General features: G+C 50.8%; 19 non-coding genes across 19 annotated transcripts; all 19 read right to left on the bottom strand.

The window, feature by feature from the left end:
- Window positions 1–733: 733 nt before the first annotated feature.
- Window positions 734–852, bottom strand: LOC126273927 (5S ribosomal RNA). The gene has a single exon (XR_007549761.1). It is a non-coding gene; the product is annotated as a 5S ribosomal RNA (ribosomal RNA).
- A 1,080-nt stretch (window positions 853–1,932) lies between these two features.
- LOC126273819 (5S ribosomal RNA) lies at window positions 1,933–2,051 on the bottom strand. Its single transcript, XR_007549656.1, has one exon. It is a non-coding gene; the product is annotated as a 5S ribosomal RNA (ribosomal RNA).
- A 1,080-nt stretch (window positions 2,052–3,131) lies between these two features.
- Window positions 3,132–3,250, bottom strand: LOC126273929 (5S ribosomal RNA). Its single transcript, XR_007549762.1, has one exon. It is a non-coding gene; the product is annotated as a 5S ribosomal RNA (ribosomal RNA).
- A 1,081-nt stretch (window positions 3,251–4,331) lies between these two features.
- On the bottom strand, window positions 4,332–4,450 carry LOC126273930 (5S ribosomal RNA). Its single transcript, XR_007549763.1, has one exon. It is a non-coding gene; the product is annotated as a 5S ribosomal RNA (ribosomal RNA).
- A 1,080-nt stretch (window positions 4,451–5,530) lies between these two features.
- LOC126273931 (5S ribosomal RNA) lies at window positions 5,531–5,649 on the bottom strand. Its single transcript, XR_007549764.1, has one exon. It is a non-coding gene; the product is annotated as a 5S ribosomal RNA (ribosomal RNA).
- Window positions 5,650–6,729: 1,080 nt separating this feature from the next.
- On the bottom strand, window positions 6,730–6,848 carry LOC126273932 (5S ribosomal RNA). The gene has a single exon (XR_007549765.1). It is a non-coding gene; the product is annotated as a 5S ribosomal RNA (ribosomal RNA).
- A 1,080-nt stretch (window positions 6,849–7,928) lies between these two features.
- LOC126273933 (5S ribosomal RNA) lies at window positions 7,929–8,047 on the bottom strand. Its single transcript, XR_007549766.1, has one exon. It is a non-coding gene; the product is annotated as a 5S ribosomal RNA (ribosomal RNA).
- Window positions 8,048–9,127: 1,080 nt separating this feature from the next.
- On the bottom strand, window positions 9,128–9,246 carry LOC126273821 (5S ribosomal RNA). Its single transcript, XR_007549658.1, has one exon. It is a non-coding gene; the product is annotated as a 5S ribosomal RNA (ribosomal RNA).
- A 1,080-nt stretch (window positions 9,247–10,326) lies between these two features.
- On the bottom strand, window positions 10,327–10,445 carry LOC126273934 (5S ribosomal RNA). Its single transcript, XR_007549767.1, has one exon. It is a non-coding gene; the product is annotated as a 5S ribosomal RNA (ribosomal RNA).
- Window positions 10,446–11,525: 1,080 nt separating this feature from the next.
- Window positions 11,526–11,644, bottom strand: LOC126273935 (5S ribosomal RNA). The gene has a single exon (XR_007549768.1). It is a non-coding gene; the product is annotated as a 5S ribosomal RNA (ribosomal RNA).
- Window positions 11,645–12,724: 1,080 nt separating this feature from the next.
- LOC126273822 (5S ribosomal RNA) lies at window positions 12,725–12,843 on the bottom strand. The gene has a single exon (XR_007549659.1). It is a non-coding gene; the product is annotated as a 5S ribosomal RNA (ribosomal RNA).
- Window positions 12,844–13,923: 1,080 nt separating this feature from the next.
- On the bottom strand, window positions 13,924–14,042 carry LOC126273823 (5S ribosomal RNA). The gene has a single exon (XR_007549660.1). It is a non-coding gene; the product is annotated as a 5S ribosomal RNA (ribosomal RNA).
- Window positions 14,043–15,122: 1,080 nt separating this feature from the next.
- Window positions 15,123–15,241, bottom strand: LOC126273824 (5S ribosomal RNA). The gene has a single exon (XR_007549661.1). It is a non-coding gene; the product is annotated as a 5S ribosomal RNA (ribosomal RNA).
- A 1,080-nt stretch (window positions 15,242–16,321) lies between these two features.
- Window positions 16,322–16,440, bottom strand: LOC126273825 (5S ribosomal RNA). Its single transcript, XR_007549662.1, has one exon. It is a non-coding gene; the product is annotated as a 5S ribosomal RNA (ribosomal RNA).
- Window positions 16,441–17,520: 1,080 nt separating this feature from the next.
- Window positions 17,521–17,639, bottom strand: LOC126273826 (5S ribosomal RNA). Its single transcript, XR_007549663.1, has one exon. It is a non-coding gene; the product is annotated as a 5S ribosomal RNA (ribosomal RNA).
- Window positions 17,640–18,719: 1,080 nt separating this feature from the next.
- LOC126273827 (5S ribosomal RNA) lies at window positions 18,720–18,838 on the bottom strand. Its single transcript, XR_007549664.1, has one exon. It is a non-coding gene; the product is annotated as a 5S ribosomal RNA (ribosomal RNA).
- Window positions 18,839–19,918: 1,080 nt separating this feature from the next.
- LOC126273828 (5S ribosomal RNA) lies at window positions 19,919–20,037 on the bottom strand. Its single transcript, XR_007549665.1, has one exon. It is a non-coding gene; the product is annotated as a 5S ribosomal RNA (ribosomal RNA).
- Window positions 20,038–21,117: 1,080 nt separating this feature from the next.
- LOC126273829 (5S ribosomal RNA) lies at window positions 21,118–21,236 on the bottom strand. The gene has a single exon (XR_007549666.1). It is a non-coding gene; the product is annotated as a 5S ribosomal RNA (ribosomal RNA).
- A 1,080-nt stretch (window positions 21,237–22,316) lies between these two features.
- On the bottom strand, window positions 22,317–22,435 carry LOC126273936 (5S ribosomal RNA). Its single transcript, XR_007549769.1, has one exon. It is a non-coding gene; the product is annotated as a 5S ribosomal RNA (ribosomal RNA).
- Window positions 22,436–23,270: the final 835 nt, after the last annotated feature.

The following is a 23,270-nucleotide window of genomic DNA, read 5'->3' on the forward strand; positions in this document are numbered from 1 at the left end:
GTCGTGGTCCATATGACAGCACAAGCACGAGAAACAACTGCGAGACTGGCGCCGGACTGACCGGCGTGTGCGAGGCGCCGTGTGCGGCCGTTCGGAGCTACTAGAGCAGCTCTGTGCCGTGCCATGGAAAGGTGCGAAAACACGGACACAAGACACAGGAGGTTCGACAAAGCATCCATCTCTTCTAGCGGCGAAAGATAAATTTTTATTTACAAATATGCAATTGTGCACTGCTACAAAACTATAAGCCCTAACGTAATTCAGAACAGTCCTGTCGTGTCATACTCTCGTTATTTCTAGAGACACTTTGTCTGTCTTCATTTTTTGGCTACCCCTGCCAGCCCTATTTTCCAGAGTTCCCTGGCGGTCACCGATCCGAATACTAACGTTGTTGCTTATCGTCGGTGATCGTACCGGAACAGTTGATTTTCTGTTTTTTTAGTTTTTTATTTAATTATTTAGTTTTTGGAATTTTGCGCTCCTACAAAACAGTAGGCTCTGACGCATTTCAAGTGCGCATCTGTCGATTCGCAGTGTTTCGTTACTTTCAAGGAGTTCATACCACCCTTCCTTGGCGCATTCTTGCTCAAACTGAGTTCATTACTGTAATTTCGCATCTTACGTTTAATACAGTATTTTAAAATGCGTGTGGGTGCATCTTTGTTGCACCTGAGAGTTAGTATGAAAAGAGGGCTGCCAGATGTAGTGACATGAAATTTGAAACTAGAGAGAGAGCCAACAGCACCCGGTGTTCCCAGGCGGTCACCCGTCCAAGTACTAACCCGGCCCGATGTTGCTTAACTTCGGTGATCGGACGAGAACCGGTGTATTCAACATGGTATGGCCGTTGGCGTCCTTATACTGTAGCCGCACGGCAGAAGAATGCTTCGCCTCTCCTCCCAACACACGCACTCGCCATTTTCGGTGGCACATTTGACGCAAAGCACGTCCTTCCACCTCGACACTCGCGGGAGACGCACCATGTTATTGTTATCCAGCGCAGGTCTTGCGCGCGGCCGGCCGGCGGGTGGACTGCGCGGGGTGTGGCAGTGTCCTGCTGGACCGAGGGAAGCGTTCTCACCTGCCTGACACGCGTCGCGCTTCCAGATATTTGCGTAATTCGCATGGTGCATTCTCGGCTGTCCCCTTCCGTCCCGACTTGACCCGACTTTGCTCGACTGCCGCTCGCTGCCGCTCGGGTCGTGGTCCATATGACAGCACAAGCACGAGAAACAACTGCGAGACTGGCGCCGGACTGACCGGCGTGTGCGAGGCGCCGTGTGCGGCCGTTCGGAGCTACTAGAGCAGCTCTGTGCCGTGCCATGGAAAGGTGCGAAAACACGGACACAAGACACAGGCGGTTCGACAAAGCATCCATCTCTTCTAGCGGCGAAAGATAAATTTTTGTTTACAAATATGCAATTGTGCACTGCTACAAAACTATAAGCCCTGACGTAATTCAGAACAGTCCTGTCGTGTCATACTCTTGTTATTTCTAGAGACACTTTGTCTGTCTTCATTTTTTGGCTACCCCTGCCAGCCCTATTTTCCAGAGTTCCCTGGCGGTCACCGATCCGAATACTAACGTTGTTGCTTATCGTCGGTGATCGTACCAGAACAGTTGATTTTCTGTTTTTTTAGTTTTTTATTTAATTATTTAGTTTTTGGAATTTTGCGCTCCTACAAAACAGTAGGCTCTGACGCATTTCAAGTGCGCATCTGTCGATTCGCAGTGTTTCGTTACCTTCAAGGAGTTCCTACCACCCTTCCTTGGCGCATTCTTGCTCAAACTGAGTTCATTACTGTAATTTCGCATCTTACGTTTAATACAGTATTTTAAAATGCGTGTGGGTGCATCTTTGTTGCACCTGAGAGTTAGTATGAAAAGAGGGCTGCCAGGTGTAGTGACATGAAATTTAAAACAAGAGAGAGAGCCAACAGCACCTGGTGTTCCCAGGCAGTCACCCATCCAAGTACTAACCCGGCCCGATGTTGCTTAACTTCGGTGATCGGACGAGAACCGGTGTATTCAACATGGTATGGCCGTTGGCGTCCTTATACTGTAGCCGCACGGCAGAAGAATGCTTCGCCTCTCCTCCCAACACACGCACTCGCCATTTTCGGTGGCACATTTGACGCAAAGCACGTCCTTCCACCTCGACACTCGCGGGAGACGCACCATGTTATTGTTATCCAGCGCAGGTCTTGCGCGCGGCCGGCCGGCGGGTGGACTGCGCGGGGTGTGGCAGTGTCCTGCTGGACCGAGGGAAGCGTTCTCACCTGCCTGACACGCGTCGCGCTTCCAGATATTTGCGTAATTCGCATGGTGCATTCTCGGCTGTCCCCTTCCGTCCCGACTTGACCCGACTTTGCTCGACTGCCGCTCGCTGCCGCTCGGGTCGTGGTCCATATGACAGCACAAGCACGAGAAACAACTGCGAGACTGGCGCCGGACTGACCGGCGTGTGCGAGGCGCCGTGTGCGGCCGTTCGGAGCTACTAGAGCAGCTCTGTGCCGTGCCATGGAAAGGTGCGAAAACACGGACACAAGACACAGGAGGTTCGACAAAGCATCCATCTCTTCTAGCGGCGAAAGATAAATTTTTATTTACAAATATGCAATTGTGCACTGCTACAAAACTATAAGCCCTAACGTAATTCAGAACAGTCCTGTCGTGTCATACTCTCGTTATTTCTAGAGACACTTTGTCTGTCTTCATTTTTTGGCTACCCCTGCCAGCCCTATTTTCCAGAGTTCCCTGGCGGTCACCGATCCGAATACTAACGTTGTTGCTTATCGTCGGTGATCGTACCGGAACAGTTGATTTTCTGTTTTTTTAGTTTTTTATTTAATTATTTAGTTTTTGGAATTTTGCGCTCCTACAAAACAGTAGGCTCTGACGCATTTCAAGTGCGCATCTGTCGATTCGCAGTGTTTCGTTACTTTCAAGGAGTTCATACCACCCTTCCTTGGCGCATTCTTGCTCAAACTGAGTTCATTACTGTAATTTCGCATCTTACGTTTAATACAGTATTTTAAAATGCGTGTGGGTGCATCTTTGTTGCACCTGAGAGTTAGTATGAAAAGAGGGCTGCCAGATGTAGTGACATGAAATTTGAAACTAGAGAGAGAGCCAACAGCACCCGGTGTTCCCAGGCGGTCACCCGTCCAAGTACTAACCCGGCCCGATGTTGCTTAACTTCGGTGATCGGACGAGAACCGGTGTATTCAACATGGTATGGCCGTTGGCGTCCTTATACTGTAGCCGCACGGCAGAAGAATGCTTCGCCTCTCCTCCCAACACACGCACTCGCCATTTTCGGTGGCACATTTGACGCAAAGCACGTCCTTCCACCTCGACACTCGCGGGAGACGCACCATGTTATTGTTATCCAGCGCAGGTCTTGCGCGCGGCCGGCCGGCGGGTGGACTGCGCGGGGTGTGGCAGTGTCCTGCTGGACCGAGGGAAGCGTTCTCACCTGCCTGACACGCGTCGCGCTTCCAGATATTTGCGTAATTCGCATGGTGCATTCTCGGCTGTCCCCTTCCGTCCCGACTTGACCCGACTTTGCTCGACTGCCGCTCGCTGCCGCTCGGGTCGTGGTCCATATGACAGCACAAGCACGAGAAACAACTGCGAGACTGGCGCCGGACTGACCGGCGTGTGCGAGGCGCCGTGTGCGGCCGTTCGGAGCTACTAGAGCAGCTCTGTGCCGTGCCATCGAAAGGTGCGAAAACACGGACACAAGACGCAGGAGGTTCGACAAAGCATCCATCTCTTCTAGCCCGCGAAAGATAAATTTTTATTTACAAATATGCAATTGTGCACTGCTACAAAACTATAAGCCCTAACGTAATTCAGAACAGTCCTGTCGTGTCATACTCTCGTTATTTCTAGAGACACTTTGTCTGTCTTCATTTTTTGGCTACCCCTGCCAGCCCTATTTTCCAGAGTTCCCTGGCGGTCACCGATCCGAATACTAACGTTGTTGCTTATCGTCGGTGATCGTACCGGAACAGTTGATTTTCTGTTTTTTTAGTTTTTTATTTAATTATTTAGTTTTTGGAATTTTGCGCTCCTACAAAACAGTAGGCTCTGACGCATTTCAAGTGCGCATCTGTCGATTCGCAGTGTTTCGTTACTTTCAAGGAGTTCATACCACCCTTCCTTGGCGCATTCTTGCTCAAACTGAGTTCATTACTGTAATTTCGCATCTTACGTTTAATACAGTATTTTAAAATGCGTGTGGGTGCATCTTTGTTGCACCTGAGAGTTAGTATGAAAAGAGGGCTGCCAGATGTAGTGACATGAAATTTGAAACTAGAGAGAGAGCCAACAGCACCCGGTGTTCCCAGGCGGTCACCCGTCCAAGTACTAACCCGGCCCGATGTTGCTTAACTTCGGTGATCGGACGAGAACCGGTGTATTCAACATGGTATGGCCGTTGGCGTCCTTATACTGTAGCCGCACGGCAGAAGAATGCTTCGCCTCTCCTCCCAACACACGCACTCGCCATTTTCGGTGGCACATTTGACGCAAAGCACGTCCTCCCAACTCGACACTCGCAGGAGACGCACCATGTTATTGTTATCCAGCGCAGGTCTTGCGCGCGGCCGGCCGGCGGGTGGACTGCGCGGGGTGTGGCAGTGTCCTGCTGGACCGAGGGAAGCGTTCTCACCTGCCTGACACGCGTCGCGCTTCCAGATATTTGCGTAATTCGCATGGTGCATTCTCGGCTGTCCCCTTCCGTCCCGACTTGTCCCGACTTTGCTCGACTGCCGCTCGCTGCCGCTCGGGTCGTGGTCCATATGACAGCACAAGCACGAGAAACAACTGCGAGACTGGCGCCGGACTGACCGGCGTGTGCGAGGCGCCGTGTGCGGCCGTTCGGAGCTACTAGAGCAGCTCTGTGCCGTGCCATGGAAAGGTGCGAAAACACGGACACAAGACACAGGAGGTTCGACAAAGCATCCATCTCTTCTAGCGGCGAAAGATAAATTTTTATTTACAAATATGCAATTGTGCACTGCTACAAAACTATAAGCCCTAACGTAATTCAGAACAGTCCTGTCGTGTCATACTCTCGTTATTTCTAGAGACACTTTGTCTGTCTTCATTTTTTGGCTACCCCTGCCAGCCCTATTTTCCAGAGTTCCCTGGCGGTCACCGATCCGAATACTAACGTTGTTGCTTATCGTCGGTGATCGTACCGGAACAGTTGATTTTCTGTTTTTTTAGTTTTTTATTTAATTATTTAGTTTTTGGAATTTTGCGCTCCTACAAAACAGTAGGCTCTGACGCATTTCAAGTGCGCATCTGTCGATTCGCAGTGTTTCGTTACTTTCAAGGAGTTCATACCACCCTTCCTTGGCGCATTCTTGCTCAAACTGAGTTCATTACTGTAATTTCGCATCTTACGTTTAATACAGTATTTTAAAATGCGTGTGGGTGCATCTTTGTTGCACCTGAGAGTTAGTATGAAAAGAGGGCTGCCAGATGTAGTGACATGAAATTTGAAACTAGAGAGAGAGCCAACAGCACCCGGTGTTCCCAGGCGGTCACCCGTCCAAGTACTAACCCGGCCCGATGTTGCTTAACTTCGGTGATCGGACGAGAACCGGTGTATTCAACATGGTATGGCCGTTGGCGTCCTTATACTGTAGCCGCACGGCAGAAGAATGCTTCGCCTCTCCTCCCAACACACGCACTCGCCATTTTCGGTGGCACATTTGACGCAAAGCACGTCCTTCCACCTCGACACTCGCGGGAGACGCACCATGTTATTGTTATCCAGCGCAGGTCTTGCGCGCGGCCGGCCGGCGGGTGGACTGCGCGGGGTGTGGCAGTGTCCTGCTGGACCGAGGGAAGCGTTCTCACCTGCCTGACACGCGTCGCGCTTCCAGATATTTGCGTAATTCGCATGGTGCATTCTCGGCTGTCCCCTTCCGTCCCGACTTGACCCGACTTTGCTCGACTGCCGCTCGCTGCCGCTCGGGTCGTGGTCCATATGACAGCACAAGCACGAGAAACAACTGCGAGACTGGCGCCGGACTGACCGGCGTGTGCGAGGCGCCGTGTGCGGCCGTTCGGAGCTACTAGAGCAGCTCTGTGCCGTGCCATGGAAAGGTGCGAAAACACGGACACAAGACACAGGAGGTTCGACAAAGCATCCATCTCTTCTAGCGGCGAAAGATAAATTTTTATTTACAAATATGCAATTGTGCACTGCTACAAAACTATAAGCCCTAACGTAATTCAGAACAGTCCTGTCGTGTCATACTCTCGTTATTTCTAGAGACACTTTGTCTGTCTTCATTTTTTGGCTACCCCTGCCAGCCCTATTTTCCAGAGTTCCCTGGCGGTCACCGATCCGAATACTAACGTTGTTGCTTATCGTCGGTGATCGTACCGGAACAGTTGATTTTCTGTTTTTTTAGTTTTTTATTTAATTATTTAGTTTTTGGAATTTTGCGCTCCTACAAAACAGTAGGCTCTGACGCATTTCAAGTGCGCATCTGTCGATTCGCAGTGTTTCGTTACTTTCAAGGAGTTCATACCACCCTTCCTTGGCGCATTCTTGCTCAAACTGAGTTCATTACTGTAATTTCGCATCTTACGTTTAATACAGTATTTTAAAATGCGTGTGGGTGCATCTTTGTTGCACCTGAGAGTTAGTATGAAAAGAGGGCTGCCAGATGTAGTGACATGAAATTTGAAACTAGAGAGAGAGCCAACAGCACCCGGTGTTCCCAGGCGGTCACCCGTCCAAGTACTAACCCGGCCCGATGTTGCTTAACTTCGGTGATCGGACGAGAACCGGTGTATTCAACATGGTATGGCCGTTGGCGTCCTTATACTGTAGCCGCACGGCAGAAGAATGCTTCGCCTCTCCTCCCAACACACGCACTCGCCATTTTCGGTGGCACATTTGACGCAAAGCACGTCCTTCCACCTCGACACTCGCGGGAGACGCACCATGTTATTGTTATCCAGCGCAGGTCTTGCGCGCGGCCGGCCGGCGGGTGGACTGCGCGGGGTGTGGCAGTGTCCTGCTGGACCGAGGGAAGCGTTCTCACCTGCCTGACACGCGTCGCGCTTCCAGATATTTGCGTAATTCGCATGGTGCATTCTCGGCTGTCCCCTTCCGTCCCGACTTGACCCGACTTTGCTCGACTGCCGCTCGCTGCCGCTCGGGTCGTGGTCCATATGACAGCACAAGCACGAGAAACAACTGCGAGACTGGCGCCGGACTGACCGGCGTGTGCGAGGCGCCGTGTGCGGCCGTTCGGAGCTACTAGAGCAGCTCTGTGCCGTGCCATGGAAAGGTGCGAAAACACGGACACAAGACGCAGGAGGTTCGACAAAGCATCCATCTCTTCTAGCGGCGAAAGATAAATTTTTATTTACAAATATGCAATTGTGCACTGCTACAAAACTATAAGCCCTAACGTAATTCAGAACAGTCCTGTCGTGTCATACTCTCGTTATTTCTAGAGACACTTTGTCTGTCTTCATTTTTTGGCTACCCCTGCCAGCCCTATTTTCCAGAGTTCCCTGGCGGTCACCGATCCGAATACTAACGTTGTTGCTTATCGTCGGTGATCGTACCGGAACAGTTGATTTTCTGTTTTTTTAGTTTTTTATTTAATTATTTAGTTTTTGGAATTTTGCGCTCCTACAAAACAGTAGGCTCTGACGCATTTCAAGTGCGCATCTGTCGATTCGCAGTGTTTCGTTACTTTCAAGGAGTTCATACCACCCTTCCTTGGCGCATTCTTGCTCAAACTGAGTTCATTACTGTAATTTCGCATCTTACGTTTAATACAGTATTTTAAAATGCGTGTGGGTGCATCTTTGTTGCACCTGAGAGTTAGTATGAAAAGAGGGCTGCCAGATGTAGTGACATGAAATTTGAAACTAGAGAGAGAGCCAACAGCACCCGGTGTTCCCAGGCGGTCACCCGTCCAAGTACTAACCCGGCCCGATGTTGCTTAACTTCGGTGATCGGACGAGAACCGGTGTATTCAACATGGTATGGCCGTTGGCGTCCTTATACTGTAGCCGCACGGCAGAAGAATGCTTCGCCTCTCCTCCCAACACACGCACTCGCCATTTTCGGTGGCACATTTGACGCAAAGCACGTCCTCCCAACTCGACACTCGCAGGAGACGCACCATGTTATTGTTATCCAGCGCAGGTCTTGCGCGCGGCCGGCCGGCGGGTGGACTGCGCGGGGTGTGGCAGTGTCCTGCTGGACCGAGGGAAGCGTTCTCACCTGCCTGACACGCGTCGCGCTTCCAGATATTTGCGTAATTCGCATGGTGCATTCTCGGCTGTCCCCTTCCGTCCCGACTTGTCCCGACTTTGCTCGACTGCCGCTCGCTGCCGCTCGGGTCGTGGTCCATATGACAGCACAAGCACGAGAAACAACTGCGAGACTGGCGCCGGACTGACCGGCGTGTGCGAGGCGCCGTGTGCGGCCGTTCAGAGCTACTAGAGCAGCTCTGTGCCGTGCCATGGAAAGGTGCGAAAACACGGACACAAGACACAGGCGGTTCGACAAAGCATCCATCTCTTCTAGCGGCGAAAGATAAATTTTTGTTTACAAATATGCAATTGTGCACTGCTACAAAACTATAAGCCCTGACGTAATTCAGAACAGTCCTGTCGTGTCATACTCTTGTTATTTCTAGAGACACTTTGTCTGTCTTCATTTTTTGGCTACCCCTGCCAGCCCTATTTTCCAGAGTTCCCTGGCGGTCACCGATCCGAATACTAACGTTGTTGCTTATCGTCGGTGATCGTACCAGAACAGTTGATTTTCTGTTTTTTTAGTTTTTTATTTAATTATTTAGTTTTTGGAATTTTGCGCTCCTACAAAACAGTAGGCTCTGACGCATTTCAAGTGCGCATCTGTCGATTCGCAGTGTTTCGTTACCTTCAAGGAGTTCCTACCACCCTTCCTTGGCGCATTCTTGCTCAAACTGAGTTCATTACTGTAATTTCGCATCTTACGTTTAATACAGTATTTTAAAATGCGTGTGGGTGCATCTTTGTTGCACCTGAGAGTTAGTATGAAAAGAGGGCTGCCAGGTGTAGTGACATGAAATTTAAAACAAGAGAGAGAGCCAACAGCACCTGGTGTTCCCAGGCAGTCACCCATCCAAGTACTAACCCGGCCCGATGTTGCTTAACTTCGGTGATCGGACGAGAACCGGTGTATTCAACATGGTATGGCCGTTGGCGTCCTTATACTGTAGCCGCACGGCAGAAGAATGCTTCGCCTCTCCTCCCAACACACGCACTCGCCATTTTCGGTGGCACATTTGACGCAAAGCACGTCCTTCCACCTCGACACTCGCGGGAGACGCACCATGTTATTGTTATCCAGCGCAGGTCTTGCGCGCGGCCGGCCGGCGGGTGGACTGCGCGGGGTGTGGCAGTGTCCTGCTGGACCGAGGGAAGCGTTCTCACCTGCCTGACACGCGTCGCGCTTCCAGATATTTGCGTAATTCGCATGGTGCATTCTCGGCTGTCCCCTTCCGTCCCGACTTGACCCGACTTTGCTCGACTGCCGCTCGCTGCCGCTCGGGTCGTGGTCCATATGACAGCACAAGCACGAGAAACAACTGCGAGACTGGCGCCGGACTGACCGGCGTGTGCGAGGCGCCGTGTGCGGCCGTTCGGAGCTACTAGAGCAGCTCTGTGCCGTGCCATGGAAAGGTGCGAAAACACGGACACAAGACACAGGAGGTTCGACAAAGCATCCATCTCTTCTAGCGGCGAAAGATAAATTTTTATTTACAAATATGCAATTGTGCACTGCTACAAAACTATAAGCCCTAACGTAATTCAGAACAGTCCTGTCGTGTCATACTCTCGTTATTTCTAGAGACACTTTGTCTGTCTTCATTTTTTGGCTACCCCTGCCAGCCCTATTTTCCAGAGTTCCCTGGCGGTCACCGATCCGAATACTAACGTTGTTGCTTATCGTCGGTGATCGTACCGGAACAGTTGATTTTCTGTTTTTTTAGTTTTTTATTTAATTATTTAGTTTTTGGAATTTTGCGCTCCTACAAAACAGTAGGCTCTGACGCATTTCAAGTGCGCATCTGTCGATTCGCAGTGTTTCGTTACTTTCAAGGAGTTCATACCACCCTTCCTTGGCGCATTCTTGCTCAAACTGAGTTCATTACTGTAATTTCGCATCTTACGTTTAATACAGTATTTTAAAATGCGTGTGGGTGCATCTTTGTTGCACCTGAGAGGTAGTATGAAAAGAGGGCTGCCAGATGTAGTGACATGAAATTTGAAACTAGAGAGAGAGCCAACAGCACCCGGTGTTCCCAGGCGGTCACCCGTCCAAGTACTAACCCGGCCCGATGTTGCTTAACTTCGGTGATCGGACGAGAACCGGTGTATTCAACATGGTATGGCCGTTGGCGTCCTTATACTGTAGCCGCACGGCAGAAGAATGCTTCGCCTCTCCTCCCAACACACGCACTCGCCATTTTCGGTGGCACATTTGACGCAAAGCACGTCCTTCCACCTCGACACTCGCGGGAGACGCACCATGTTATTGTTATCCAGCGCAGGTCTTGCGCGCGGCCGGCCGGCGGGTGGACTGCGCGGGGTGTGGCAGTGTCCTGCTGGACCGAGGGAAGCGTTCTCACCTGCCTGACACGCGTCGCGCTTCCAGATATTTGCGTAATTCGCATGGTGCATTCTCGGCTGTCCCCTTCCGTCCCGACTTGTCCCGACTTTGCTCGACTGCCGCTCGCTGCCGCTCGGGTCGTGGTCCATATGACAGCACAAGCACGAGAAACAACTGCGAGACTGGCGCCGGACTGACCGGCGTGTGCGAGGCGCAGTGTGCGGCCGTTCAGAGCTACTAGAGCAGCTCTGTGCCGTGCCATGGAAAGGTGCGAAAACACGGACACAAGACACAGGCGGTTCGACAAAGCATCCATCTCTTCTAGCGGCGAAAGATAAATTTTTGTTTACAAATATGCAATTGTGCACTGCTACAAAACTATAAGCCCTGACGTAATTCAGAACAGTCCTGTCGTGTCATACTCTTGTTATTTCTAGAGACACTTTGTCTGTCTTCATTTTTTGGCTACCCCTGCCAGCCCTATTTTCCAGAGTTCCCTGGCGGTCACCGATCCGAATACTAACGTTGTTGCTTATCGTCGGTGATCGTACCAGAACAGTTGATTTTCTGTTTTTTTAGTTTTTTATTTAATTATTTAGTTTTTGGAATTTTGCGCTCCTACAAAACAGTAGGCTCTGACGCATTTCAAGTGCGCATCTGTCGATTCGCAGTGTTTCGTTACCTTCAAGGAGTTCCTACCACCCTTCCTTGGCGCATTCTTGCTCAAACTGAGTTCATTACTGTAATTTCGCATCTTACGTTTAATACAGTATTTTAAAATGCGTGTGGGTGCATCTTTGTTGCACCTGAGAGTTAGTATGAAAAGAGGGCTGCCAGGTGTAGTGACATGAAATTTAAAACAAGAGAGAGAGCCAACAGCACCCGGTGTTCCCAGGCGGTCACCCGTCCAAGTACTAACCCGGCCCGATGTTGCTTAACTTCGGTGATCGGACGAGAACCGGTGTATTCAACATGGTATGGCCGTTGGCGTCCTTATACTGTAGCCGCACGGCAGAAGAATGCTTCGCCTCTCCTCCCAACACACGCAATCGCCATTTTCGGTGGCACATTTGACGCAAAGCACGTCCTCCCAACTCGACACTCGCAGGATACGCACCATGTTATTGTTATCCAGCGCAGGTCTTGCGCGCGGCCGGCCGGCGGGTGGACTGCGCGGGGTGTGGCAGTGTCCTGCTGGACCGAGGGAAGCGTTCTCACCTGCCTGACACGCGTCGCGCTTCCAGATATTTGCGTAATTCGCATGGTGCATTCTCGGCTGTCCCCTTCCGTCCCGACTTGTCCCGACTTTGCTCGACTGCCGCTCGCTGCCGCTCGGGTCGTGGTCCATATGACAGCACAAGCACGAGAAACAACTGCGAGACTGGCGCCGGACTGACCGGCGTGTGCGAGGCGCCGTGTGCGGCCGTTCAGAGCTACTAGAGCAGCTCTGTGCCGTGCCACGGAAAGGTGCGAAAACACGGACACAAGACACAGGCGGTTCGACAAAGCATCCATCTCTTCTAGCGGCGAAAGATAAATTTTTGTTTACAAATATGCAATTGTGCACTGCTACAAAACTATAAGCCCTGACGTAATTCAGAACAGTCCTGTCGTGTCATACTCTTGTTATTTCTAGAGACACTTTGTCTGTCTTCATTTTTTGGCTACCCCTGCCAGCCCTATTTTCCAGAGTTCCCTGGCGGTCACCGATCCGAATACTAACGTTGTTGCTTATCGTCGGTGATCGTACCAGAACAGTTGATTTTCTGTTTTTTTAGTTTTTTATTTAATTATTTAGTTTTTGGAATTTTGCGCTCCTACAAAACAGTAGGCTCTGACGCATTTCAAGTGCGCATCTGTCGATTCGCAGTGTTTCGTTACCTTCAAGGAGTTCCTACCACCCTTCCTTGGCGCATTCTTGCTCAAACTGAGTTCATTACTGTAATTTCGCATCTTACGTTTAATACAGTATTTTAAAATGCGTGTGGGTGCATCTTTGTTGCACCTGAGAGTTAGTATGAAAAGAGGGCTGCCAGGTGTAGTGACATGAAATTTAAAACAAGAGAGAGAGCCAACAGCACCTGGTGTTCCCAGGCAGTCACCCATCCAAGTACTAACCCGGCCCGATGTTGCTTAACTTCGGTGATCGGACGAGAACCGGTGTATTCAACATGGTATGGCCGTTGGCGTCCTTATACTGTAGCCGCACGGCAGAAGAATGCTTCGCCTCTCCTCCCAACACACGCACTCGCCATTTTCGGTGGCACATTTGACGCAAAGCACGTCCTTCCACCTCGACACTCGCGGGAGACGCACCATGTTATTGTTATCCAGCGCAGGTCTTGCGCGCGGCAGGCCGGCGGGTGGACTGCGCGGGGTGTGGCAGTGTCCTGCTGGACCGAGGGAAGCGTTCTCACCTGCCTGACACGCGTCGCGCTTCCAGATATTTGCGTAATTCGCATGGTGCATTCTCGGCTGTCCCCTTCCGTCCCGACTTGTCCCGACTTTGCTCGACTGCCGCTCGCTGCCGCTCGGGTCGTGGTCCATATGACAGCACAAGCACGAGAAACAACTGCGAGACTGGCGCCGGACTGACCGGCGTGTGCGAGGCGCCGTGTGCGGCCGTTCAGAGCTACTAGAGCAGCTCTGTGCCGTGCCATGGAAAGGTGCGAAAACACGGACACAAGACACAGGCGGTTCGACAAAGCATCCATCTCTTCTAGCGGCGAAAGATAAATTTTTGTTTACAAATATGCAATTGTGCACTGCTACAAAACTATAAGCCCTGACGTAATTCAGAACAGTCCTGTCGTGTCATACTCTTGTTATTTCTAGAGACACTTTGTCTGTCTTCATTTTTTGGCTACCCCTGCCAGCCCTATTTTCCAGAGTTCCCTGGCGGTCACCGATCCGAATACTAACGTTGTTGCTTATCGTCGGTGATCGTACCAGAACAGTTGATTTTCTGTTTTTTTAGTTTTTTATTTAATTATTTAGTTTTTGGAATTTTGCGCTCCTACAAAACAGTAGGCTCTGACGCATTTCAAGTGCGCATCTGTCGATTCGCAGTGTTTCGTTACCTTCAAGGAGTTCCTACCACCCTTCCTTGGCGCATTCTTGCTCAAACTGAGTTCATTACTGTAATTTCGCATCTTACGTTTAATACAGTATTTTAAAATGCGTGTGGGTGCATCTTTGTTGCACCTGAGAGTTAGTATGAAAAGAGGGCTGCCAGGTGTAGTGACATGAAATTTAAAACAAGAGAGAGAGCCAACAGCACCTGGTGTTCCCAGGCAGTCACCCATCCAAGTACTAACCCGGCCCGATGTTGCTTAACTTCGGTGATCGGACGAGAACCGGTGTATTCAACATGGTATGGCCGTTGGCGTCCTTATACTGTAGCCGCACGGCAGAAGAATGCTTCGCCTCTCCTCCCAACACACGCACTCGCCATTTTCGGTGGCACATTTGACGCAAAGCACGTCCTCCCAACTCGACACTCGCAGGAGACGCACCATGTTATTGTTATCCAGCGCAGGTCTTGCGCGCGGCCGGCCGGCGGGTGGACTGCGCGGGGTGTGGCAGTGTCCTGCTGGACCGAGGGAAGCGTTCTCACCTGCCTGACACTCGTCGCGCTTCCAGATATTTGCGTAATTCGCATGGTGCATTCTCGGCTGTCCCCTTCCGTCCCGACTTGTCCCGACTTTGCTCGACTGCCGCTCGCTGCCGCTCGGGTCGTGGTCCATATGACAGCACAAGCACGAGAAACAACTGCGAGACTGGCGCCGGACTGACCGGCGTGTGCGAGGCGCCGTGTGCGGCCGTTCAGAGCTACTAGAGCAGCTCTGTGCCGTGCCATGGAAAGGTGCGAAAACACGGACACAAGACACAGGCGGTTCGACAAAGCATCCATCTCTTCTAGCGGCGAAAGATAAATTTTTGTTTACAAATATGCAATTGTGCACTGCTACAAAACTATAAGCCCTGACGTAATTCAGAACAGTCCTGTCGTGTCATACTCTTGTTATTTCTAGAGACACTTTGTCTGTCTTCATTTTTTGGCTACCCCTGCCAGCCCTATTTTCCAGAGTTCCCTGGCGGTCACCGATCCGAATACTAACGTTGTTGCTTATCGTCGGTGATCGTACCAGAACAGTTGATTTTCTGTTTTTTTAGTTTTTTATTTAATTATTTAGTTTTTGGAATTTTGCGCTCCTACAAAACAGTAGGCTCTGACGCATTTCAAGTGCGCATCTGTCGATTCGCAGTGTTTCGTTACCTTCAAGGAGTTCCTACCACCCTTCCTTGGCGCATTCTTGCTCAAACTGAGTTCATTACTGTAATTTCGCATCTTACGTTTAATACAGTATTTTAAAATGCGTGTGGGTGCATCTTTGTTGCACCTGAGAGTTAGTATGAAAAGAGGGCTGCCAGGTGTAGTGACATGAAATTTAAAACAAGAGAGAGAGCCAACAGCACCTGGTGTTCCCAGGCAGTCACCCATCCAAGTACTAACCCGGCCCGATGTTGCTTAACTTCGGTGATCGGACGAGAACCGGTGTATTCAACATGGTATGGCCGTTGGCGTCCTTATACTGTAGCCGCACGGCAGAAGAATGCTTCGCCTCTCCTCCCAACACACGCACTCGCCATTTTCGGTGGCACATTTGACGCAAAGCACGTCCTTCCACCTCGACACTCGCGGGAGACGCACCATGTTATTGTTATCCAGCGCAGGTCTTGCGCGCGGCCGGCCGGCGGGTGGACTGCGCGGGGTGTGGCAGTGTCCTGCTGGACCGAGGGAAGCGTTCTCACCTGCCTGACACGCGTCGCGCTTCCAGATATTTGCGTAATTCGCATGGTGCATTCTCGGCTGTCCCCTTCCGTCCCGACTTGTCCCGACTTTGCTCGACTGCCGCTCGCTGCCGCTCGGGTCGTGGTCCATATGACAGCACAAGCACGAGAAACAACTGCGAGACTGGCGCCGGACTGACCGGCGTGTGCGAGGCGCAGTGTGCGGCCGTTCAGAGCTACTAGAGCAGCTCTGTGCCGTGCCATGGAAAGGTGCGAAAACACGGACACAAGACACAGGCGGTTCGACAAAGCATCCATCTCTTCTAGCGGCGAAAGATAAATTTTTGTTTACAAATATGCAATTGTGCACTGCTACAAAACTATAAGCCCTGACGTAATTCAGAACAGTCCTGTCGTGTCATACTCTTGTTATTTCTAGAGACACTTTGTCTGTCTTCATTTTTTGGCTACCCCTGCCAGCCCTATTTTCCAGAGTTCCCTGGCGGTCACCGATCCGAATACTAACGTTGTTGCTTATCGTCGGTGATCGTACCAGAACAGTTGATTTTCTGTTTTTTTAGTTTTTTATTTAATTATTTAGTTTTTGGAATTTTGCGCTCCTACAAAACAGTAGGCTCTGACGCATTTCAAGTGCGCATCTGTCGATTCGCAGTGTTTCGTTACCTTCAAGGAGTTCCTACCACCCTTCCTTGGCGCATTCTTGCTCAAACTGAGTTCATTACTGTAATTTCGCATCTTACGTTTAATACAGTATTTTAAAATGCGTGTGGGTGCATCTTTGTTGCACCTGAGAGTTAGTATGAAAAGAGGGCTGCCAGGTGTAGTGACATGAAATTTAAAACAAGAGAGAGAGCCAACAGCACCTGGTGTTCCCAGGCAGTCACCCATCCAAGTACTAACCCGGCCCGATGTTGCTTAACTTCGGTGATCGGACGAGAACCGGTGTATTCAACATGGTATGGCCGTTGGCGTCCTTATACTGTAGCCGCACGGCAGAAGAATGCTTCGCCTCTCCTCCCAACACACGCACTCGCCATTTTCGGTGGCACATTTGACGCAAAGCACGTCCTTCCACCTCGACACTCGCGGGAGACGCACCATGTTATTGTTATCCAGCGCAGGTCTTGCGCGCGGCCGGCCGGCGGGTGGACTGCGCGGGGTGTGGCAGTGTCCTGCTGGACCGAGGGAAGCGTTCTCACCTGCCTGACACGCGTCGCGCTTCCAGATATTTGCGTAATTCGCATGGTGCATTCTCGGCTGTCCCCTTCCGTCCCGACTTGTCCCGACTTTGCTCGACTGCCGCTCGCTGCCGCTCGGGTCGTGGTCCATATGACAGCACAAGCACGAGAAACAACTGCGAGACTGGCGCCGGACTGACCGGCGTGTGCGAGGCGCCGTGTGCGGCCGTTCAGAGCTACTAGAGCAGCTCTGTGCCGTGCCATGGAAAGGTGCGAAAACACGGACACAAGACACAGGCGGTTCGACAAAGCATCCATCTCTTCTAGCGGCGAAAGATAAATTTTTGTTTACAAATATGCAATTGTGCACTGCTAGAAAACTATAAGCCCTGACGTAATTCAGAACAGTCCTGTCGTGTCATACTCTTGTTATTTCTAGAGACACTTTGTCTGTCTTCATTTTTTGGCTACCCCTGCCAGCCCTATTTTCCAGAGTTCCCTGGCGGTCACCGATCCGAATACTAACGTTGTTGCTTATCGTCGGTGATCGTACCAGAACAGTTGATTTTCTGTTTTTTTAGTTTTTTATTTAATTATTTAGTTTTTGGAATTTTGCGCTCCTACAAAACAGTAGGCTCTGACGCATTTCAAGTGCGCATCTGTCGATTCGCAGTGTTTCGTTACCTTCAAGGAGTTCCTACCACCCTTCCTTGGCGCATTCTTGCTCAAACTGAGTTCATTACTGTAATTTCGCATCTTACGTTTAATACAGTATTTTAAAATGCGTGTGGGTGCATCTTTGTTGCACCTGAGAGTTAGTATGAAAAGAGGGCTGCCAGGTGTAGTGACATGAAATTTAAAACAAGAGAGAGAGCCAACAGCACCTGGTGTTCCCAGGCAGTCACCCATCCAAGTACTAACCCGGCCCGATGTTGCTTAACTTCGGTGATCGGACGAGAACCGGTGTATTCAACATGGTATGGCCGTTGGCGTCCTTATACTGTAGCCGCACGGCAGAAGAATGCTTCGCCTCTCCTCCCAACACACGCACTCGCCATTTTCGGTGGCACATTTGACGCAAAGCACGTCCTCCCAACTCGACACTCGCAGGAGACGCACCATGTTATTGTTATCCAGCGCAGGTCTTGCGCGCGGCCGGCCGGCGGGTGGACTGCGCGGGGTGTGGCAGTGTCCTGCTGGACCGAGGGAAGCGTTCTCACCTGCCTGACACGCGTCGCGCTTCCAGATATTTGCGTAATTCGCATGGTGCATTCTCGGCTGTCCCCTTCCGTCCCGACTTGTCCCGACTTTGCTCGACTGCCGCTCGCTGCCGCTCGGGTCGTGGTCCATATGACAGCACAAGCACGAGAAACAACTGCGAGACTGGCGCCGGACTGACCGGCGTGTGCGAGGCGCCGTGTGCGGCCGTTCAGAGCTACTAGAGCAGCTCTGTGCCGTGCCATGGAAAGGTGCGATTACACGGACACAAGACACAGGCGGTTCGACAAAGCATCCATCTCTTCTAGCGGCGAAAGATAAATTTTTGTTTACAAATATGCAATTGTGCACTGCTACAAAACTATAAGCCCTGACGTAATTCAGAACAGTCCTGTCGTGTCATACTCTTGTTATTTCTAGAGACACTTTGTCTGTCTTCATTTTTTGGCTACCCCTGCCAGCCCTATTTTCCAGAGTTCCCTGGCGGTCACCGATCCGAATACTAACGTTGTTGCTTATCGTCGGTGATCGTACCAGAACAGTTGATTTTCTGTTTTTTTAGTTTTTTATTTAATTATTTAGTTTTTGGAATTTTGCGCTCCTACAAAACAGTAGGCTCTGACGCATTTCAAGTGCGCATCTGTCGATTCGCAGTGTTTCGTTACCTTCAAGGAGTTCCTACCACCCTTCCTTGGCGCATTCTTGCTCAAACTGAGTTCATTACTGTAATTTCGCATCTTACGTTTAATACAGTATTTTAAAATGCGTGTGGGTGCATCTTTGTTGCACCTGAGAGTTAGTATGAAAAGAGGGCTGCCAGGTGTAGTGACATGAAATTTAAAACAAGAGAGAGAGCCAACAGCACCTGGTGTTCCCAGGCAGTCACCCATCCAAGTACTAACCCGGCCCGATGTTGCTTAACTTCGGTGATCGGACGAGAACCGGTGTATTCAACATGGTATGGCCGTTGGCGTCCTTATACTGTAGCCGCACGGCAGAAGAATGCTTCGCCTCTCCTCCCAACACACGCACTCGCCATTTTCGGTGGCACATTTGACGCAAAGCACGTCCTTCCACCTCGACACTCGCGGGAGACGCACCATGTTATTGTTATCCAGCGCAGGTCTTGCGCGCGGCCGGCCGGCGGGTGGACTGCGCGGGGTGTGGCAGTGTCCTGCTGGACCGAGGGAAGCGTTCTCACCTGCCTGACACGCGTCGCGCTTCCAGATATTTGCGTAATTCGCATGGTGCATTCTCGGCTGTCCCCTTCCGTCCCGACTTGTCCCGACTTTGCTCGACTGCCGCTCGCTGCCGCTCGGGTCGTGGTCCATATGACAGCACAAGCACGAGAAACAACTGCGAGACTGGCGCCGGACTGACCGGCGTGTGCGAGGCGCAGTGTGCGGCCGTTCAGAGCTACTAGAGCAGCTCTGTGCCATGCCATGGAAAGGTGCGAAAACACGGACACAAGACACAGGCGGTTCGACAAAGCATCCATCTCTTCTAGCGGCGAAAGATAAATTTTTGTTTACAAATATGCAATTGTGCACTGCTACAAAACTATAAGCCCTGACGTAATTCAGAACAGTCCTGTCGTGTCATACTCTTGTTATTTCTAGAGACACTTTGTCTGTCTTCATTTTTTGGCTACCCCTGCCAGCCCTATTTTCCAGAGTTCCCTGGCGGTCACCGATCCGAATACTAACGTTGTTGCTTATCGTCGGTGATCGTACCAGAACAGTTGATTTTCTGTTTTTTTAGTTTTTTATTTAATTATTTAGTTTTTGGAATTTTGCGCTCCTACAAAACAGTAGGCTCTGACGCATTTCAAGTGCGCATCTGTCGATTCGCAGTGTTTCGTTACCTTCAAGGAGTTCCTACCACCCTTCCTTGGCGCATTCTTGCTCAAACTGAGTTCATTACTGTAATTTCGCATCTTACGTTTAATACAGTATTTTAAAATGCGTGTGGGTGCATCTTTGTTGCACCTGAGAGTTAGTATGAAAAGAGGGCTGCCAGGTGTAGTGACATGAAATTTAAAACAAGAGAGAGAGCCAACAGCACCTGGTGTTCCCAGGCAGTCACCCATCCAAGTACTAACCCGGCCCGATGTTGCTTAACTTCGGTGATCGGACGAGAACCGGTGTATTCAACATGGTATGGCCGTTGGCGTCCTTATACTGTAGCCGCACGGCAGAAGAATGCTTCGCCTCTCCTCCCAACACACGCACTCGCCATTTTCGGTGGCACATTTGACGCAAAGCACGTCCTTCCACCTCGACACTCGCGGGAGACGCACCATGTTATTGTTATCCAGCGCAGGTCTTGCGCGCGGCCGGCCGGCGGGTGGACTGCGCGGGGTGTGGCAGTGTCCTGCTGGACCGAGGGAAGCGTTCTCACCTGCCTGACACGCGTCGCGCTTCCAGATATTTGCGTAATTCGCATGGTGCATTCTCGGCTGTCCCCTTCCGTCCCGACTTGTCCCGACTTTGCTCGACTGCCGCTCGCTGCCGCTCGGGTCGTGGTCCATATGACAGCACAAGCACGAGAAACAACTGCGAGACTGGCGCCGGACTGACCGGCGTGTGCGAGGCGCAGTGTGCGGCCGTTCAGAGCTACTAGAGCAGCTCTGTGCCGTGCCATGGAAAGGTGCGAAAACACGGACACAAGACACAGGCGGTTCGACAAAGCATCCATCTCTTCTAGCGGCGAAAGATAAATTTTTGTTTACAAATATGCAATTGTGCACTGCTACAAAACTATAAGCCCTGACGTAATTCAGAACAGTCCTGTCGTGTCATACTCTTGTTATTTCTAGAGACACTTTGTCTGTCTTCATTTTTTGGCTACCCCTGCCAGCCCTATTTTCCAGAGTTCCCTGGCGGTCACCGATCCGAATACTAACGTTGTTGCTTATCGTCGGTGATCGTACCAGAACAGTTGATTTTCTGTTTTTTTAGTTTTTTATTTAATTATTTAGTTTTTGGAATTTTGCGCTCCTACAAAACAGTAGGCTCTGACGCATTTCAAGTGCGCATCTGTCGATTCGCAGTGTTTCGTTACCTTCAAGGAGTTCCTACCACCCTTCCTTGGCGCATTCTTGCTCAAACTGAGTTCATTACTGTAATTTCGCATCTTACGTTTAATACAGTATTTTAAAATGCGTGTGGGTGCATCTTTGTTGCACCTGAGAGTTAGTATGAAAAGAGGGCTGCCAGGTGTAGTGACATGAAATTTAAAACAAGAGAGAGAGCCAACAGCACCTGGTGTTCCCAGGCAGTCACCCATCCAAGTACTAACCCGGCCCGATGTTGCTTAACTTCGGTGATCGGACGAGAACCGGTGTATTCAACATGGTATGGCCGTTGGCGTCCTTATACTGTAGCCGCACGGCAGAAGAATGCTTCGCCTCTCCTCCCAACACACGCACTCGCCATTTTCGGTGGCACATTTGACGCAAAGCACGTCCTTCCACCTCGACACTCGCGGGAGACGCACCATGTTATTGTTATCCAGCGCAGGTCCTGCGCGCGGCAGGCCGGCGGGTGGACTGCGCGGGGTGTGGCAGTGTCCTGCTGGACCGAGGGAAGCGTTCTCACCTGCCTGACACGCGTCGCGCTTCCAGATATTTGCGTAATTCGCATGGTGCATTCTCGGCTGTCCCCTTCCGTCCCGACTTGACCCGACTTTGCTCGACTGCCGCTCGCTGCCGCTCGGGTCGTGGTCCATATGACAGCACAAGCACGAGAAACAACTGCGAGACTGGCGCCGGACTGACCGGCGTGTGCGAGGCGCCGTGTGCGGCCGTTCGGAGCTACTAGAGCAGCTCTGTGCCGTGCCATGGAAAGGTGCGAAAACACGGACACAAGACACAGGAGGTTCGACAAAGCATCCATCTCTTCTAGCGGCGAAAGATAAATTTTTATTTACAAATATGCAATTGTGCACTGCTACAAAACTATAAGCCCTAACGTAATTCAGAACAGTCCTGTCGTGTCATACTCTCGTTATTTCTAGAGACACTTTGTCTGTCTTCATTTTTTGGCTACCCCTGCCAGCCCTATTTTCCAGAGTTCCCTGGCGGTCACCGATCCGAATACTAACGTTGTTGCTTATCGTCGGTGATCGTACCGGAACAGTTGATTTTCTGTTTTTTTAGTTTTTTATTTAATTATTTAGTTTTTGGAATTTTGCGCTCCTACAAAACAGTAGGCTCTGACGCATTTCAAGTGCGCATCTGTCGATTCGCAGTGTTTCGTTACTTTCAAGGAGTTCATACCACCCTTCCTTGGCGCATTCTTGCTCAAACTGAGTTCATTACTGTAATTTCGCATCTTACGTTTAATACAGTATTTTAAAATGCGTGTGGGTGCATCTTTGTTGCACCTGAGAGTTAGTATGAAAAGAGGGCTGCCAGATGTAGTGACATGAAATTTGAAACTAGAGAGAGAGCCAACAGCACCCGGTGTTCCCAGGCGGTCACCCGTCCAAGTACTAACCCGGCCCGATGTTGCTTAACTTCGGTGATCGGACGAGAACCGGTGTATTCAACATGGTATGGCCGTTGGCGTCCTTATACTGTAGCCGCACGGCAGAAGAATGCTTCGCCTCTCCTCCCAACACACGCACTCGCCATTTTCGGTGGCACATTTGACGCAAAGCACGTCCTCCCAACTCGACACTCGCGGGAGACGCACCATGTTATTGTTATCCAGCGCAGGTCTTGCGCGCGGCCGGCCGGCGGGTGGACTGCGCGGGGTGTGGCAGTGTACTGCTGGACCGAGGGAAGCGTTCTCACCTGCCTGACACGCGTCGCGCTTCCAGATATTTGCGTAATTCGCATGGTGCATTCTCGGCTGTCCCCTTCCGTCCCGACTTGTCCCGACTTTGCTCGACTGCCGCTCGCTGCCGCTCGGGTCGTGGTCCATATGACAGCACAAGCACGAGAAACAACTGCGAGACTGGCGCCGGACTGACCGGCGTGTGCGAGGCGCCGTGTGCGGCCGTTCGGAGCTACTAGAGCAGCTCTGTGCCGTGCCATGGAAAGGTGCGAAAACACGGACACAAGACACAGGCGGTTCGACAAAGCATCCATCTCTTCTAGCGGCGAAAGATAAATTTTTGTTTACAAATATGCAATTGTGCACTGCTACAAAACTATAAGCCCTGACGTAATTCAGAACAGTCCTGTCGTGTCATACTCTTGTTATTTCTAGAGACACTTTGTCTGTCTTCATTTTTTGGCTACCCCTGCCAGCCCTATTTTCCAGAGTTCCCTGGCGGTCACCGATCCGAATACTAACGTTGTTGCTTATCGTCGGTGATCGTACCAGAACAGTTGATTTTCTGTTTTTTTAGTTTTTTATTTAATTATTTAGTTTTTGGAATTTTGCGCTCCTACAAA

Source organism: Schistocerca gregaria, chromosome 5, assembly GCF_023897955.1.
Source record: "Schistocerca gregaria isolate iqSchGreg1 chromosome 5, iqSchGreg1.2, whole genome shotgun sequence".
NCBI lineage: Eukaryota > Metazoa > Arthropoda > Insecta > Orthoptera > Acrididae > Schistocerca > Schistocerca gregaria.